We start from the raw sequence: 19,815 nt of genomic DNA on the forward strand, positions 1-19,815 counted from the left end.
GAAAGCGCCCGAGCTGAGGAGTTCGAACAAGCCCGCATTGATGAAATGACGCAGTGGTATCAGCAGACTCAAAACAAGATTCGAAACATGCAAGACGCAATCAATCAACATTATGCAAACGTCGCAAAAGTAGACGATTGGGGTACACATTAGCGGCAAGAGTGAGAATAGAGGGAAGCTTCATGGGTGCAAGATGCATGGGAAGCCATGGAGGAGGCCCATGCATTCAAGTGACGTGACAAGGAACTCGAGACCAGCGTCCCCCGAGGGAGAAGGGGCAGTAATCGTGGGAGAGGGTAGGGGAGCAGTGGTAGCAACCGGGGGAGATGGCAGGGGAGTAGTGGAAGCACCCGAGGGATAGGATAGGAGAGCAGTAGCAGGCAAAAGGAGCAGTAATTATCACCCTTTTATACACATTTTTAAAGAAAAAATTTAATGTGTAAAGTTTTGAAATAATACAAAGTGCACAAATTTGAAACAATTTTTGAGTGGCACAAAATGTATTTGTATTCGTCTTTTTGGAGTGTACATCTTGGATAAAATGGCATTAAAACTCAATGCGTGCACAATGTATGTGACCTAGCTTCCGGTGAAAGCAATCAAGTGAAGTGTATTTGAGAGGGACTCCTTGCACAATGTTGTTTTCTCCTTGCGTCTTGGAATCTGAGAATAAGAAATAGTTAGTATCTATATCTTAATGCGTTAAAGACAAATAAAATTTATCCATTTAGTACCTTTCCATTGTTGAGACTAAATGCATACACTTCTGGAAGAAGTGGAAGGTATTCATATGTAAGATCTACCATGAGTTATGCAAGAGTTGTACTTGACATTGTTTCCATCAGAGTAAGTAGGCTCTCTCAAAAGTAGATCTACATTGCTAAAGGTTTTTTCTCAGAGTTAGACTCTATATCTTGGTTGAGTGGAATAAGTTTCTCACTAAGAAGATGATATCTACAATAGAAAAATGACTTTATAAAATTTTGAGAGCTTATAATGTACTATGCAAATTATGAACTTCTTTTGCAAAATACAAATCTTTCCCTCCGATTGTTTCCTATCCCAATTATCACCTAAAATGTCCAAACAGCTCTTAGGCTTGCAAATGAACATTATTGTGGTAGTTCTTATTTTTTCATGGAAGAATAAATCTACATACACTTCAACAAGAGTGATCCTAACAATCTTTGTAGCAATAGAATACTTGAGGGACATCTGTGTATCCTAAAACAACCTAGTCATGAAGCTTTCACTAGTTTGGGAAGCTGGAAAGACCAATCCTTGTTGTCAAAGGATGGAAGTGGAAAAGGAGTTACACAACCCTAGCCAGAGGATCTTCTGGGTTCCAAATATGACATCATAAAAAGATATTCCACTATCTGCAAGCTCCTTGTGTGGTCTTCCTCGGTACAATTGCTCACCAATAAATGCATGGAAAGCATCAAAAATCCCAACTATACTCGCAAATGGTTGCCAATCCATCCTGTTCGATGGATAAATATCTGCAACATACCAAACATGATATCAATCCTAAACCTTTAAAAATAATCATGCACTAAAGGAGATATATGCGAAAGTAACCTACATTTGGGTCGATGTCGTGGAAAACTAGGAGAAGATGTTTGCAACCTTAAGTCTACATGTTGGAAAGCATGTTGTATGAGAGCCACACTTTAAACTCTTTAACTTGTCCCTTGAAAGCCTCCACAAAATCATTGTGTTGCCTCCTCTTCCTCCTTTGCGTCTGCAATAGTACCCAATTTTTAATAGTTATTCTAGATGGTATTGTAGACATGTAGTAGTGTTAGTGTGTATACGCGCTTCACCAGGGGCACTTTTCTCCCACTGGGTTTTTCCCCGTGGACATCTGGTGTGAAAGGACACCTTATCTCTTAGGGTTTCATATAAGCTTTGTAGCTCTGAGTTTGTATACTCTATTATTCTAATACAGAGAGACAGACTACAGAGATCTCATACACAAGCTCTGTGTCTTCTCCCTCTCCATCTTCTTCCTACTCTGAGTTGCTGTCTTCCTTCTGTTTCCTATTTCATCATCTTCAACAATTGGTATCAGAGCAAGGTGATTTCCAGAGCCACTACTTGCGTTTTCGCATCCGCGCGCGCAATCACAGTTTTCAGGCAGTTTTTGGAAAATTTGCTCGTGGGAGCATCCTCGACGTTCCGGGAGTATTCTGACCAGGTGACTGACAGATTTTCTTCAGGTAAACAGTTCTTTTGGGAAGCAGCTTATCTTAGCTTTGTGCTGAGATTTTGTGTAGAGTTTTGCTTGGATTGGAGAGGAGATTTGTGAATCTCTTGGAGGTTCTTTTGCTCTCTTGTGTGCATCCACAATATGGCTCAATCTACGGAGAAAGAGATTTTTGGTGCGTTTACATCCGAAGACAAATTGGATGGTACCAACTATTCTCTTTGGTCTTTTATGGCCAAAAATGTTTTGGTTGGTAAAGGATTGTGGGATTATGTATCTGGAGATGAAGTTCGTCCAGTTAGCATTGCACCTGCCACGCCTGGTCGTGGTGCAGCTGTTGGTGGAGGACCCTCACAAGTCACTCCAGAGCAAAAGAGATGGGATACTAAAGATGCACAAGCTATGGCTGTGATTGCCTTAACCATAAAGAGGAAAATCACACCACATATCAGATCTTGCAGAACTTCTAAGGATGCTTGGAACACTCTGCAAGCTATGTTTGGAGGAAGAAACGCTGCCAGAATAGAGTTTTTGAAGAAACAACTTGACAAAATACAGATGGACGAAGGTGATGATATCGTCGAGCATCTTACAAAAATCACAGATCTTAAAGAGCAATTGCTTAGCATTGATGAAGTGATTCCAGAGAAGGACTTGGTTTCCAAAACACTCAATTCACTACCACCATCTTATTTGACTTTTCAGACTTCTTTGACTCTGTCTTTGCGAGCTAATCCTCAGCCTATTCATTTTGAAGAGTTAGTGGCTTTGCTATTGCAGGAGGATCAATCACGTAAGAACAAGTCTTTACAGGTGGATGGTATGGATCATGCTCTTGTTGTACAGAACAAAAACAAGGGTAAAGAGAGTGCTCATTACTCCAAGTCTGGTGCAGGACAATCGTCAGAGAAGTCTAAAGGTGATTCCGACAAGTCCAAGAAGAAAGGTAAATGTCACTACTGCAAGAAACCTGGTCACTACATTAGTGAGTGTAAAAAGCGAATTGCTAAAGAAAAGAAGAAAGAGTCAAGTTTGGTTGTTTCACCTTCTAGTGATTCTTCTACAGCTAAAGAAGAGTCTGCAAACTTTGTGCAGGATTCTTATGCTTTTGTAGTATGTTCAAATTTTTCTGCTTACAGTGTTGACAAGACACAAATGATTTGGTACTTTGATAGTGGTGCATCCAGGCATATTACTTCAAGGAAGGATTTGTTTTGTTCATTGGATGCAGCTCCAACAGGAAAGAAGGTGACATGTGCAAATAATGCTTCTTATCCAATCAAAGGCGTTGGTAAGATTTTGATTACCATTTCAGATGGTTCAGATTTATGCTTGCCAGATGTCTTATATGTTCCAGGGATCAAGAAGAATTTGTTGGCTGTATCCTCTCTTGCAAAAAATGGTCTTCGGGTCATTTTTGAGGATGACAGATGTGTTGTACGAGATCGAGAGAATGGTTATTCTCTTATCACTACAGGTACGCTGAAAAATGGACTATTTGTGCTAGATCGTTATGAAAAGCAGATTCAGGTATGTATTGCAGAAACAAAGACTCAGGCCATGCAGGATGCTGAGTTGTGGCATGCTAGATTTGGGCATGTTAGTTATGGCAGTTTGATGACTTTACAACGTCATAATATGGTGCATGATTTGTCTTTATTGGAGATGCCACCAAGACATGTATGTGAAGGTTGCGTTCTTGGAAAGATGCACATATTTGCATTTTCGCAGGATGGTTCAGTTAGAGGGACACGAAAGTTGCAGCTTGTACACAGTGATGTATGTGGTCCTATGAGGACGCCATCTATAGGAAACAGCCTTTATTTTGTGACCTTCATTGATGACTTTTCTAGGTTTTGTTGGGTGTATCCACTCAAAGCAAAGTCAGATGTGTTTTCAATTTTTCAACATTATGTCGCCATGGTTGAAAATGAAATAGGTTGCAAAGTACAGACTCTTCGTACCGATCGAGGAGGTGAATACATGTCAGGTGCATTTAAGGATTTTTTGGGAAAGAAAGGCATTAAAGACCAATGCACTATGCCATACACACCACAACAGAATGGTGTTGCAGAAAGGAAGAACAGGTCTTTAATGGAGACGGCTAGATGTATGCTCAAGGCTAAGAGTTTGCCTCATAAGCTATGGATGGAGGCAGTTGCTTGTGCAGCACATGTTTTGAACAGGTGTCCTACTCGTGCCTTGAAGACCATTACTCCATATGAAGCTTGGTATGACAGAAAACCTTCAGTCAGTTATCTTCGTGTTTTTGGTTGTCTTGCTTATGCTCACATCCCTCAGCAGTTACGTGGGAAGCTTGATGATAAGGCAATCAAATGTATATTTGTGGGGTACAGTAGTGGAAGTAAAGGTTGTAGACTTTACAATCCTGCTACAAACAAGATTTTTGAAAGTTTTGATGTAATTTTTGCAGAAACTACTGCTCAACCTATGGTTGCTTTTGATGTACCTCATATGCAGACACATGATGTATTTGAAGGTTTGCTTCCTTCTTTTGTGGAGAAAAAACATCAAGTTTGGGTTCTGCCCAACAAAGCTTTCTTGGCACCCATTTTGAGTGAAAATTGGGTCTACCTTGCCAACCTCCCTGCCTCTACTATAGAAGACTGCAGACTTAAGATTCTAAAAGGAGGACAATTTCTGGACAAAGGGGAGCTTATCAAATCACCCTTCAATCTTAATCTCATTGACCACTCCAAGTGCCCCTCCAATACTGGCCTCTACATCTGTACCAAAGGAAACATGGAATTTGCCAAGAGTAATCCATACTTTTATACTGAATCTATCTAGAATTTCTTTTGACCTTATGTTAAATGTGCCTGCAGATTTCTTGATCCTAAAGCCTCCTGTGAATCCAGCATCATGTGGTTCGATCACACCATTTGGTTTCTTCTCAACCATCTGGACTTACTCTTCTTAGAAAAACCTGTGGATTTACACCTCTCCCTCATTTGCTCTTGGTTAGGTGGCCAAGCTAAGAAAATTGTTATTGCACAGATTGCCTTTAATATCTTCCGAGGATTAATGCTAGACATCTTGAAGGAGTTAAACTCTTATGAACCCGGAATTTACTTGACTACTTATGCTAACTTTAAAGGTGTTAAGATCATCACTAGCTTACTTAAACCTTGTACTGATGAGGATGACTCCCCTGCTCTCAAAAGATCCAGCTCTTTGATTACCCCCAACTCCTTCACTTCCTTTCTAACACCTAGCTCATCCTCTAACCGGGGAAGAGTTCATAGCTTTACAAGAGGAAGAGGCAGGTCTCCCCCCATCAGAAACTTCCCTGAATTTTAAACCTTTGTAATACTGCAGGTTACTACAAGCCCTTGCGGTAGAAGAACTCTCAACAAAGTGGAACCAGCCAAGGAATTCATCTACATACACTATCTCTTTCACAATGTACTCCTCGATTGAATTCAACCAAAAAATATTTTTTGTGAGTGCTTTGATCTATTTTTTGGCAATCACCAATTACTTGACAATATTCTCATAGGATGGAAATATCAGCATCCCATTAAGAAGTTAATTTACAGTAACGACTTTCTTCAACAAGAATCTGTTTCCCATTGTACATGCTTTTAGTGTACCACCTTTTGCAGGAATTTTGAGACTTATGGCAACCATGTATGCACCTGTGATCTTAGCATTATTGAAAATACTAAAGTACGTAGAATTTTGGCCAAAGGGCTCAATCATATACCTAACTTTCCCTATTAAACCCCTACCTTGCTCTATCAGCTATACTAAGTTGCCTCACTAACCTTGTCAGTGCTCTCCAACTGGAGATGGCATTCCTATCAGACTTAAAGGAAGTTGTGAAGGAATGCTTCCTTCAAAAAGTATCACAACTACCTTAAAGATGGATTTCTTTTGATGACTCCAGGCTTACATCTCAGCTTACTTTTGACTTTCAAAAAATCTCTGATATATGGTTTGTTGTCAGGCTTGACAAAAGCTCTAACTATCCCACTATTATATGCAAAAACCTTGCTTGGATTGCTGCTCGTAATCGTGTATCTGGTAAGAAATTCTGTAATATTAATTCTCCACTACAAACTGTCACCAATAAAATTGCTAAACACTTAGGGAATCTAGGCTACTCTGTTCTGAACACTAAGTTACCGGTCCTATTTCCCACTTGTAAATTTCATAAGCATAAGTCCAGATGGATATCAGATGCCTCCAATAGTATTTTCACTGATATCACCAAGGATATTACTTTATGCCTAGACATTGTGTTATCCGAATTTGAGCTTATTTGTGCCACTAAAAAACAAATCTGCCAAGAGTTCCTACATATCCAATACGATCCCTTTTGGCTTACAAAAAAATCTACAGAAGTCTCTCTTAATCTTCCTCAACAAATCTTCCACATTTTTACTGCTGACATTACACAATGTGAAGAAAAACTTCCCCTGGAGGGGGATCTTGGCCTTAAGACTATTCTTGCCAAAGTGATTAAAAGACTTTCTCCAATGCTAGAAATAAGAAACTTTTTTACATCTCTCTATCCAATAAACCCAGGTGGATTAAATTATCTCACTCCGTACACTCCTTACACTTTAGTGAAGCTAAGCTTTGCTGTTACATCTCCTGGCTGCTGAATAATTGCACTATTGTTTCATGCGGTTTATGCTTTAACCAATGCTTAGGCATCCCCACGGGATTCTCATGCTCTCCACTTATGTGTAATATTTACCTTGCCTTTCTTGAATACAAGTGGTGTCTCAAAACAATGGAGTCTTACAAAAATAAGCTTTCACAGTCAGACATACCTATAGATATATGGATGACTTACTTAGTGTCAACAATAGAGATTTCCTCAAAGAAATTTATCTAATTTATCCTCACTGCCTTAAAATTGAACCTACCTCTCTCCATGAGATCATCACACCCATTGGAGCTGTTTGTACAGCTGTCCAATTCTTTAACCTTTCGGTTTCCCTTCATACCCCAGCTGTCGGTGGATATGACCTAAGTTTTGTTTGGAAAAGGGACCTCTTGAAACTACCACTTGTAGAATTCATAAAAAGAATAGCAACAGGCCTCAAAAGGTTGTTATTAGCTCTTGCATCAGCCTGCTACACTTAATCTGCTATTATTCCTGCAACTCTTCTCTAGCCTGGGAGGAGGTCTATCAACTAATCAATAAGTATTGCCTTAACGGGTTTAATAGAAACTAGATCTGTAACACTATTACACAAGCTCTCACCCAGCATAGATGGCCTGGGTTACACTTTAATCAAGAGAATCTCATTTCTCTAATTAGGTAGTAGGCCCATACACAATGGGCCTACTACCAACCCATTGTGTATGGCGCCTGGGTTAGGGCGGGTACACACACACACACACACACACACACACACACACACACACACACACACACACACACACACACATTGTGCTACTTTATTACTCTTAGTTTTTTTTTTTAAAAGGGAGGGGGACCACACATAAACCTAGCCCTTGGATCGAGACCTGTTGAGATTGATCTCTTTGATAAATACACACATACACACACTGGGCAGCTTTACTAATTCTTGATATTTTTTTCTCTTATCAAAAGAGAGCTTCAGAATATTCTTTAAGTCTCCTCTATGGGAATTCTTTCAAAAAATAAAAAACCCCCCTTGTTTTTAAAGGAGCCTGAGAAGGCAATGGCTAGAAAGGAATACACCTACTACACCTACTTGAGGGAGTACCTGAGCTCACTTACCTCCTAGGTTTTGCTAACCACCTCCTATGGGTACTACTACCGGGTTTTAGCCCGTCACAACACTTGAGTACTTTCTATCTTGGGTACCTCCTCATGGCACTGTGCAGGTGGCTTCATTTGCTCTACTGGAGATTCTCCCAAACGCCTGGGTTTCTGCACAATCCGGAGTTATGGAAACCTCCCTCCCTGATCTATTTAAAGATGAGGGCACATCTCTACCCCTCACTTAGTTTTGGTTGTGGTTGTTGGCTTGAAACTTGCTACTGCGTTTCTGTTACAAAGTATAGAGCTCTCTACTCAAGTTACTCAGGGCGGTCCCTGCTATTTTTTGCTTTACTTATTGCATACTTAAGTGTCCTTCCACTTGAAAGGAGGATGTTGAATTTGATATTATTGGTGGTCTCCTTCTGCAAATTTTTATAAAAAACCAGGCATAGGGTTTTTTTAGTGTTGTTTGCTTACCAAATGTTGCATTAAAATTACTGTGTATGGTTTTTTCCACCCTATGACCGGTGGCCATTGCATATGGATGATTAAGTGTGCCTTTTTTGCCCTGGTAACTAGAACAATTTGGGTTTTTTCTGCTTACTAATCTCTACTGCAGGATGGCGGGGTTTGGTGCGCTGATTGAGTAACTATGACTCTATGCCGGGTCTGTATATATTTTTTGACTGAGAAAAAGAAGGGGTGTGGGGTGCTCTACCCTCTGCACAATAGCCTTTTTTCTGGTTCTGCCGATCTAATTACTGTCACAGTGTTGGTACTGCTGATGCTTCATTACAATGGTTATGGCTCGATAACTGGTTGCTCATTAATGGTAAGAATGGAGAATTAGAAAAAGGGGGGTCTGCTTTACGTTTACATTGGCTCTTGAAAGAGGTATTTTTCTCTGCCGCTTTACTGAGCCTGGCAATTACTCAATTGGCTGAGGCTGAAAGTGCCTTGAGGGATCACTGAGCATTTAAAATGCTGCATACTTTTTACAGTTTTTTTCATACTTTTTTAGAGTACCATCAAAATGTTGCCTTGTCTGGCCTTGACTATTGGGTTGCCACGGATACTTACATGGTTGGAAGTCTTTTACTACGCACTCATTATGATTGGGTTGTTACACATATGGATGGTGATATTTCTTGTTTTGGGCAACGCACTGTTTTAGTGTGTTTGTTTAAAAAAATACACATGGGACACTAAGGAGTGTGTGTCCGGCTATACATGTTGGATACTCTTGATCTCTACATTGGTAAGATGAGGTTTTACATTACAACTTTTTTGCATTTACTCGGGAAGATGTTGCTCCCATTATAGCCATGGATACTGGCACTTTAAAACTTGGTATATCCTGTCTTGGTTAAAAGAAAAGCCTGGCCTTTTTGCATAGATCCTTGTTTCTTGGATTACTTAGAGAATTACATGATATATGATATAGCAAATTGAGGGATGAATTGTAGTCCATTCACAAAGATAGATAGCTAATCTTAAAAACAAGCCTTATAGCTTGTTACTTTAAAAACCATAAATGTTATTTCTTTTCTAAGAAAAATGATACTTTCAAGGTTGAAAGGAAAGGGTGTTTCAGACACTTGGATTAGAAAGGGTGATGACCTTGTAATCCATTTGATTTTTTAATAAAAAAACATTGGAATAAAGAAATAAATTTCTTCAAAAAATATTATAGGCTTAGCTTGTAAAGGCAAAAAAAATTTTGTAAGGTGGACATGGATAACAACTGGTATGGTCCATTGATATCTGTAATACACATCCAAGGCTAACTGAATTGTTGTCTTGTTTGAATGGATGCAGGTAAGGACTCTATCTTATCTTGGAAAGTTTTTTTGGACTTTGGCAAGCTATCCTACACTGGATGAGACACTCACCTATGATTTGGGAAGTTCTTTTACTATCTTCATACTGAAAGAGGATCTTTTTCCTACAAACATTGTACTTAAATAATTCCAAAACTGAATTGTTTTTGTACTTATCTATTTTTTGTTCCATTGCCAGTTGTCTTTTGAATGTAAAAGTTCAATTATGTCATACTATCTAAGATTTAACAGCTACACACACACACACACAGACATCCATACGTGCATATGTACAAATACAAACGATTAAAGACACACACCTCATTTACCATAGTGATAGACAATCATGTTGATGTAGTGGTCCAAAAGAGATAGACATTGACATGATATTTATGGAGACACATCCTCCTAATCAAGATTTATTTCTAGTGCTCCATAATATAATGCAAACAAACTTAAGTTATGAATCATTTAGGCTTACCATGTCAAAATGCCTATTTGAAAACTATCTAACAAAATTGTCACATAGTCTTCATTGTTCTTTGCATTACGCTTGGATTCGAAATCACTCATAGTATAATGCTTTATACAAAACTTGCAAGACATATATGAGTCTCACAATGGAGTTCAATAATATTTTTGCTTACAAATTTGAAAAAATCCTTGTCATATTATGCTTTTATGAGTTTGCAATCTTCTCGTAAGCATGTCCGTTGGATATCCAAAGAATGTGATGCATTATCCTACTTGTGGAGAGAGAACATGAATAAACCAACTACTCAATTTGTGGATCTACTCATTGAAAAGTAACCGCTTTGTGTCCATACACACTCTACAATCACAACAAAATTAAAACGACTAAGAAATACAAAATCGACAGAAATTGCATCATTGAAGCAACATCCTCCTATTCATCTACATTAGAGATCCAAGGTTGTAGGAGCAAGTAGCAGTAGTGCAAGGAGAAAATTGATGCAATCAATTGAGTCAAAGGAAATCGAGTCCAAGCTTGTGAAATAAGGGGGGAAATTTGCAAGCTTAAGCTTGAAGCATCAGCATTGGCCTTTTGGAGCCTTTCGGCAACAGAAAAAGCGGGCAGCATGGCTCGAAGGAAGGTAGCGCTATGACAATACAGAGGATAAGCTTGCTAATGTGGCGGGGAATGATAGTAGGGAAGAGGAAGAATAATCACCAATAGAAAGAAATAGTTCCTCACTTATCATCACTCTTCTTGCTTAGCATAGCATAATAGCATAGTAATGAAGATGAAGAAGTTGGCAAGCTTAAGCATTGAAGCATGGCTCTTGGTTGGATTTGCATTCCATAGCCAAGAGTGTTGGTGTAGGCTCTCCACTTCTCATCAGAATGATATTTGGGTATCAAGGATCAAGCCTATAAAATTTGGTGGATTTTGAAGTCCGTTTGATATTCTTCCCGCGGAAAATGCCAGTGGAGGGTCAAAATTGGGGCTAAAAAGGCCAAAAAATGCCAAAAATGGTGTGAAAAGGCTTCAAATTTCCACATCAGTCACGGTGCCATGAGTGTTTGGATTGAGGGAGTACTTTTGAAGCCAAGAATCAGCACTTTCACCCCTCTATGTGTGGGAGGAAGAAGGGTTCCTACAGGTGGTCTAGTTGCAGTCCCGTCACGTTCACGTCCTGTTTTCGAGTGTGTGGAGGAGTGAATGAGAGCTTTATCTTTTCAATTTTGCACTTGGGAGAGTCTATGGAAGTTTTGAGGTTTCCATGGATGTGTGTTTGTGAGGAATTGAGGGAAGAAGAGACGGATTTCTGCAAGGCTATGTGACCCTATATCGGTGCCACTAGGGTTGAGGTTACTCCAAATAGTCCAACATAGTGGAGTTTGGTGAAGCCTTGGCAATGGTTTGAGAGAGGCATTTTGTGGCTGGAGTTTTTGATGGTTTTTCTTGTATATTTTGGTCACCATCAAGTGTGCTTTCAAGGTTGATCAACTCGACTCACCTTGTAGTGTCTGCGGCAAGCAAGGGCTTGTAGGTCGAGGTGTTTGGAGTATGAAATGAGCTTGTGGGTAGTATTTTCATTGAGATTTTGAGTGGTGGTGAGTGAGGTGAGAAAATTAGGGGAATACCTTGTGTTGTGTTAAGGTTTCTGGGTGTGTGCACGACGCCTTTTGCTCCATTAGCGTTTTCCTCGGCTTCAAGCATAGGCGGCCACAGCATTTGCGCTTGCGCTCGACGGTGGAAGACGACATCAATGAAATACTCCTTGGGTTCAACTTAGCGAGAGAAATAGGCTCTCCTCCTGCATAGCCTCGCCATCGGCTTTCCCTCCCATGCTCGTTTCGAAGAATATTTGGCTCCGATGCACATTCTTAGCATCCCGACATCCCGACCTCGACTGGCGAGGGAGAGTGGCATCATCTCTCCTCTAGCCCCCATCCAAAGTGTCCCAACTTTGACATACTCTCTACGGCATTTCAACTTTGATGATTCTCTAGTTTTTGGCTTTGATGGCACACATCGACACATACAACTCCGACGGTCCATTCTGGAGTGGGGTTTCCCTCGAGCCCGCTCAACTCTTGGACGATATTTTCATTTGACGAGTTTACCGATCGATGAGGTAGTGTGTGATAGTTTCCCAGCAGCTATGCTCATAGGTTTCATAGTCTTTCCAACACAGCTGACGCAGCACATGTAGTGCTCATGTATGATTGTGTGGAGCATTCGAGAGAGTTTTTTTACACGGTCTTGTGCAGTTTTTTGCTATGTATGCATTATGTGGATACAATTTGAGATAGCTATAGCTCGCAGGTACCATGTTTACAGGTTTACATGTGTTTTTTGGACAAAGATACGTCCATAGAGTCACTCATTCAGGAGTGAGCTAGTTTGCCAACGTATTGGCAGTGCATGTATGCCATTTGTGGATCTGTTTACTGAGACACTGAGTGTCTCTTTTGGTTTATTTTTTTGGTGATATTTTTCTCAAAATACAAGGGAAGTTCTGTCCGTTTGTCCACAGATTCTCGCCATGTTTTGCACATATTTGCAGTTTACTCTCTGATGGTTTAGTGGTCGAGTTTACTCCCACTTTAGCAATTATCTGTATTTTTCTGGCTTGCGGTTTGCGTTGAGTTTTGGCTCATTTTGCAAAGGAAACACTGTTCATTTTTCCCCGTCTTCTCGCCATAAAAGTTTGCAGTGTTATGCCATCTTGTATAGTGATCAATATATTCCCACTTTGACAGTGATCCATAAAAGTTTGTAGTGTTATGCCATCTTGTATAATGGTCAATATATTCCCACTTTGACAGTGATCGAGTGTTTACTCTCACTTTGATAGGTTTTGTCAGCTTGGACACAGTTTGGTATTCTTGTACCCGCTCTCACAGGAGTGAGGATTAGTGTATGGTTGCATGGCTACAGACAGACAGTCACACACATTTCATAGTTTTTTGCAGTTTTTTGTAGGCAGTTTCTCTAGTGGGATGCATTTTGAGCTACTTTGCTCTCTACTTGCATATATGGTTATGCGCTTTACGCTCCGTTGAACAGTTTGTCCCATACTATATGCTTGCAGATAGCAGATTGTGGAGCTATTTTATGCATATGCAAGCATCGATTTTGATGCTATTGGTCATGATTTTCATGATTGTGTAGTGATTGAGTGATCTCCCACTTTGTTGCCATTTTGACATTCACTTACGGTAACAGACATGTGTGATAGTGAGAGACGTCGGTGTTGTTCTTGCAGATACGTACGATATTGGCATTTTGGTCACACATAACACATTAGGCACCGTTGTTTCAGATGTATGAGACAACAACGGAGATGTATACGTGATGAAGATATGACTTTGACACATGTTAGATAGGCACTTACAGTGGTAGTCTATGCCGGTGATGTCATGATTGCCTTGAGTGCACCTGTTTTGTAGATATGTCTATGGAATTTCTTCACAATGGTTACTAGATAGCGATGTTGCTTTCCATGTCACACCGCATCGTGATTGGTTTAGCACCTTTTCTAGTGGGAGTTTTGGCTGTGTACACTTGACCAATGGTTCGGCGTTTGCCATAGAGGGTGCATGAGATGTTTGTTTGTCATTGCCCAGTGGTGCGTCATACACGCTACGACATGTGCGCTATGTTCCTCAGTTGAAACAGAGCTTGATCTCACTGAGACATTTAATAGAATTTGGTTATTAGATACTGCTTAGAGAGCAGTCCACATGCATTGTGGTTCATTAGTAATTGTCAGAGGAGGCAATAGCGGCTTGGTATATCCTATGCATGTATCTAAGGTTCGAGATGACATAGTCTCGGTTTTGTTACTGGCATGCTTTGAGCAAGAGACAAGACATGTCTCCTTCGCAGGTGAGCTCCACCATGCTCACGAGACAGAGCATTTAGCTATGCACGACATGCTAGTCGACTCTGTAGAGACAGAGGTAGAGCGGCAATGCTCTAGTGAGACACATTAGGTGATGTCAGAGTTTGTGCAGGCAGAGATAGAGCAGGTCTACTCCCTAGAGACACAAACAAAGATGATAGACATGGAGTTATTAGATATGCTCATGCTAGAGGCTGATGAGTTGATACCAAGGCACACAGTTTTGCCTATGGGTGAGAAGGACGTAGCCACCCCAGTATCGACGTTGACACATCCATACGTGATGAGTAATCTTCATGATGCAGTGTATGCAGATAGTGCATGAGAGGCTAGGAGAGCCATGTTTGCGCAGATTTTATGAGAGTTCGGACGTCTCACGTACGACCTACTAGTGTCGAGGCTCGACCTAGCAGCTGCAGTGGGAGCATTTGCAGCAGGGATTGTCAGTTGTACGATGACACACACTAGCATGATGCTTCGTGAAGTTTTGCATACCATACAGAGTTGTCTATGAGATTTAGATGTAGGCTCTAGCGTGGCTACGTACGCTCTCTTATCACTAGAGCCGATACAACTGTGTGTAGATCGACAAAGTGAGCCAGTGTGCATAGGTTGAGAGAGTCTCTCACTTAGTTTCTTGTACATACTAGTAGTTTAGCCAGTAGGTCTCACTTATCGGTGCATCGCCTTTAAGTGGGAGTTTGTTGGTGTAGAGACGCTGCGTCTTTGTCCGGGGCCGGAAGTCCGGTGTTTCGCCGCCCATCCATCGTGTGTACACACCCTTATTCTTTGTATATGAAGAATGAGGAGCTCGTCACTCGTATAGTTCTTGAGATTGCTCCACCCACACTCTGCACTGTACACCATGTACGCACGCATCCGTGCACATGCATCCTCACATTAAAGTCACCTGCCATGTGTCATTCGACTGTATAGTCACCAAATCCTTCCGCTGAAAGCACACCTCCGTTTCTTTGTTCACTGATGATAGAAGGAATTTGGGTTTGACTAAAAACCCTATGGAGGATTCAAAATCTTCTTTATCAACCTGTACTTAAACATAATAATGTAAAACCAAGAACCATACATGTAACATTTTTGTTATTGTAGATTGAACTAAGTATACCTCAAATGATTCTAATGTCAGAATATGTTTTCGGATTACACGTTGAAGTATCGTGGGTCCTGTTTTGTTATTGATGGATCCAAAGCTCTGTTCATGAGGGTAATGGTGACTCTTTCCAGCTTTGTGTTCTTCAAGACCTCACACTCGTTGAGCTTCAAAGAAAACTTGATAACCCTATCGCACTCCTCTCGACTTATATCAAAGAAGTGATCTGCATACCTTGCAATGCTTCAAGATCAACAAAAAGATTGTTATGCTCGTTATACTATACCTCTCTACCCCGCTTGCCTGAGAATGTTGCTTCAATATGGAATGGTGATCCAAGTTTCTCAAATATCTCATCGTTTATGTGTCGACGTGTAGCCTTAACATGTGATGGCTTTGGAAGCAATGATCCTCTTTGTAATTTATTTTGAGAATTTTTAGCTAATGCTTTAAAGAGTGCCGTGTATTCCATTTGCAAGGTGCCACTCTCATCAAGTATTTCTTGCACTTCCATTGGTTCCAGGTGGTTCTTCTTCATGAAGTAGGTAAGGAGCCTCCCTTTCAATTTCTAAATTTTTTTTTGACCTATCATCTCTTTATCTGTTTGTTTTGGAACTAGATGGCTGTAATGTACTCCGACATTGGAACCTACTCTGTTCGAATTTGGATGTAGCAAAGACCTGCAAAGATAGCACCATGCATCATGATCAATAATAAGAAAGTGTAAAACATATACATAAGATATAAAAGCACAAACAAACTTCGAGTTACCTTAAAACTCGTATTCATTTTTTCAGGCCACCACTATCAATCTTCATATTCTCTATGTTGTAAAGATCTCGTTTTCTTTCCGACTTCCAAACATGGTGTCTTTCTCACGCAAACTTGTGATCTTCTCCTCAAGGATTTGGATTGTCTCTCTGTTCGATAAAATCTTTTGAACGCATGCCTCGTTAAGTTTCTTCAGCTGCATGTTCTCCATCGCTAGGAAGTCTCTTTGCTTTTCTGCATTCAATCATCGCGAGTTAGGTCTTCGAGCGAGTTCAACGGAGCGAGCTTTGGAGCGAGCTTTTTTTTTTTTTTTTGGAGTGCTGCTCTCTCTACCTCCCCTTCCTCCTCTTGCCGCCCATGTGCTTCCTCCTCTTCCCTTCCTCCTCCTCCTCAGCCTCCTCCTCCAAAATTTTTCCTCTCCTCCACCTCCTCTCTCCATCTACTCCTCTAACCACCTTCCCTTCTTCCAGCTCCTCCTCTAGAAACCACCATCCCTTCCCTAAAAACCTCTTATTTCCTAATCCCTTCTTCCTCTCTCTTTTCTTAGTCGCTCTATAACCCCTCTCCTTATCCCTCTCTCTCTCTCTCTCTCTCTCTCTCTCTCTCTCTCTCTCTCTCTCACACACACACACACACACACACACTAGGAAGAGAGGGAAGGGTAGACTCTCTCTCTCTCTCTGTCTCTCTCTCTCTCTCTCTCTCTCTGTGACACACACACATACTAGGACGAGAGGAAAGGGTGGCAAGGGTAGAGAGAGAGAGAGAGAGAGAGAGAGAGAGAGAGAGAGAGCTATTTTTAAAAAAACAAAGCAGTAGCAGTATCTCTAGTGCCTCCGTTTTTTGGTAAAAGAGGGAGAGAGGGGGAGAGAAAGAGAGAGTGATAGAGGGAGGGGGAGCATTGGGAGGGAGAGAGAGATCAAGAGAAGAGGGGTGGCAGGTGGACAGAGAGTAGGAGACTGGGAGGGAGAAAGAAAGCAAGAGCGGGGGGGGGGGGGGTTGTACAGGGTGAGCCCGTCTTTCTTTAAAAAAAAAACAATACACTTCACCTCTCTCCCTCAGAATTTTGTCGCCCCCTTCTCTCTCTCTCTCTCTCTCCCCCCCCCCCCCCCCCCCCCCCCCCCCCCCCTTATCGATCGATCTCTCTCCCACTGCATCTTCCTTTTTTGTTTCTCTGTCTCCTGTCACATTGTCGCTTTTTGAGTCCTTCCAATCCTAATGACAAATGAAATGAAATGCTATGTTAACTGTCATCAAAAGGCCAAAATGACCCATGCGACCAAAATGATACATTCTTGGTGGATCTAATACAATGTCTGGGTACAAAATAAAATGAGAAAGAAGGGGAGAGAGAGAGAGAGGGAGAGAGAGAGAAATGAAATGAAATGAAATGTTATATTAACGTCTTCAAAAGGCCAGAATGACCTATGAGACCGAACCGATACAAAAGTGGTGAATCTATTACAATGTCTAGGTACCTTAGTACCAAAGTACTAAGTGTCAAAAGTGTGAAAGTGTGAAAATAAATGTGAAAAAAGAAATACAAAGTATTAAATAAACTTCTTAGGAGCATTCTGGGTGTCTGGCTAGAATGCTTCTAATCCTTTGTTGTAGTCTCCTCCGGTAAAGTGTGCTTCTGCATCTCGGTCGTGGTCGTCTCGATTTCCTAAGCTCAATCACCCTATCAATGAGGGTGTCTTTGGTATGAATGTGGGTACTCCTTTGTGCTGGCTGCTGGCCTCTTGCTTCTCCTTCCACTCCTGCTTCTCTCGATCCGAAGAAATATGTGATGTGCCTCTGAGGCTGTAGTGTTCTTTGTCTTCTCATTAGATTATCCCTGTGCCGATGTAGTTCCAGTAGGTACAAGCCTAAGCATATTTGATCTTGGTATTGCATGACTCTATCTAGAGGTCCAAAGCCTTCTTTAAATATGCAATGGAAACGCCCACGTATCTCATAGTATACGATGCAATGGCATATGTAGTGTAATTCTGTCTCCGACTCCATCCCGCATAACTTGCAAATTCTGTTCTCAGGTGGGATTCCCCTAAATCTGCCAAATTCAATTTCGAGTTGGTGTGAGGATGTACGAATCTGACCAATAGCACATCTCAAACCATGAGACAGGTGGGTATCCATGTAGCTCGGGCGAATCACAAATCCATCTTCAAATAGTTGTAGGAAGTTTTCTTTGTAGTCGGCCATCTTCGTGCCCAATTCTTGTGTAGGGTCTACCCATGTCCTCTTAGTATCCAACTGTATAAGATCCTGACGGATAATTTTATTAATCTCTGTTCGTGTAATTGCCAGTGATGGAGCCGCAAGAGAGTATTGGAAGAGAGAGAGAGAGAGAGAGAGAGAGAGAGAGAGAGAGAGAGAGAAGGGGGACGAGGGGTCCGCAAAGGAAGGGAAGGTTTGGGCACACGGGGGGGGGGGCGGGGGGATTGTGAGAGGGGGGGAGTGGAGTGTAGTTTTTTTTTAAAAGGGAAAGAAATGGAGAGAGAGGAGTGCTTAGCAAAAGGAGGCGACGCATTTGTTGTAGGATCCTTTGGGTAAATAGACCCATCGGTCCACAAATCCAAATGATGTTGTTTGTTTGCCCTTCTAAATTCTTTCTCCCGTAGAGATAAAAAAGACTCCCTCCTATGTTTTTGCAATGGTGCGTACTCTTGAAATATATCAATATGAAGATGGTGTGTGTTCTTTCTTTGGGTAAGTGTTCAAGACGAAGGGGTTGAGGATTGCAAAAGTTCAAATTGGTGTTTTCATTAAAAAAAAAGCGTTCACTATTTTTAGAGTTGATAAAGAGACAGGCAGACCTTCGAAACTGATGAAATATCTCAAGTTTTGGGAGGAAAGATTGTAGTTTCATGTTTACAGTTGATAGAGTTCCTGTGGCTTAAGTTTTTGGAGAGAGTACTTGTAAGTTTGTATTTCAAATCAATAGTCATACGAATAGTTACATTCTTGACAAGAGAACAAAAATTTAGAATGATAAAGACGACGGCTACTTACCAAAGAATGTCATTTTGACTTTTTGTCGACGAAAAAAAATATCACGTAGAATGTATTATTTAACATTTTCATATTTTCTCTCTAAAAACATTGAAATGAGTCCAACTTTCTCCTAATGTTAGCCATAGTTGCCATTTTTAACGATGTATGGATAAGGGCTCCCTATAGAGCTCGGGAGTTTGTGGTGTTATGTTTCATTTGATTCTAGGACCATATTAGCTCATTTGTAATTCTTTTTGGCTCCATGCTCCATGTAAGCATGTTGATTTGCAGGAATGTTTGTGTTGAATTTATCATAACGCACTCATCCAAGGCTGCTCACGACGCAACTCCCTCAACATTTGACTGCCCTCCCTCAACCTCTACATCCTTCGGGGTCTTTTTCCTTTGTACACACGCGTTTCTCTTCGTGCTACTTGCATGAGCCTGCAATCAAGTCCTTCCCCAATGTCTCCCAATACCTACACCTCAGAAACATCCCCGTCGCACATAGAGGCCACCCTATGTGTGTGTGAGAGAGAGAGAGAGAGGGAGCCTCCTTCAACTACCTACCTCCACCTCCCTCCTGCAACCTCGCGGACATGCTCCGAGAGAGTGAGAACCAAAAGCTTTTTAGCCCCCCCTTCCCCGCCTCCCTCCCCTTTTTACACTGATTTCCTACTTGAATATTCTTGAAACTGAACATTCATATTGCTTTAGAGAACCCTGCTAAGTCTTCTAGTTCAACAATTGGTTGAGCTTAAGGTTTCTTCTGAATCCGGAGGAGGATGGCAAGAAGGCAATAC

Source organism: Adiantum capillus-veneris, chromosome 6 (assembly GCF_014529385.1).
Source record: "Adiantum capillus-veneris isolate H3 chromosome 6, ASM1452938v2, whole genome shotgun sequence".
In the NCBI taxonomy this organism is placed as follows: domain Eukaryota; kingdom Viridiplantae; phylum Streptophyta; class Polypodiopsida; order Polypodiales; family Pteridaceae; genus Adiantum; species Adiantum capillus-veneris.